At 29.5% G+C, this 237-nt stretch overlaps 1 protein-coding gene across 1 annotated transcript in view; it reads right to left on the reverse strand.

The window, feature by feature from the left end:
• LOC107702160 (ATP-binding cassette sub-family G member 2-like) overlaps nucleotides 1-237 on the reverse strand; it is a 27,471-nt gene that overhangs the window by 13,352 nt on the left and 13,882 nt on the right. The gene's annotated exons all lie outside the window — the stretch shown is intronic.

The raw sequence follows: 237 nt of genomic DNA on the forward strand, positions 1-237 counted from the left end.
TAACCATAAATAAAGCAATAAGCCCCAAGAAGCCGTGGTTTACAGTGAATTTATAACATTGTTACTTTTATAATAACTGTTACTGTTATTTACTGTTATAAATTCACGGGCTTCACGGGGATTATTGCTTTTATAAGACGGTTATTCCATATACGTAGTAAAGTTTCACAAAATAAAACAGAGCAAATAAAGTGTAATGATATTAATAAAAACAGTATTCTTCCACCAAACAATGTA

Source organism: Sinocyclocheilus anshuiensis, unplaced genomic scaffold (assembly GCF_001515605.1).
Source record: "Sinocyclocheilus anshuiensis isolate Anshui unplaced genomic scaffold, SAMN03320099.WGS_v1.1 scaffold1762, whole genome shotgun sequence".
Classification (NCBI taxonomy): domain Eukaryota; kingdom Metazoa; phylum Chordata; class Actinopteri; order Cypriniformes; family Cyprinidae; genus Sinocyclocheilus; species Sinocyclocheilus anshuiensis.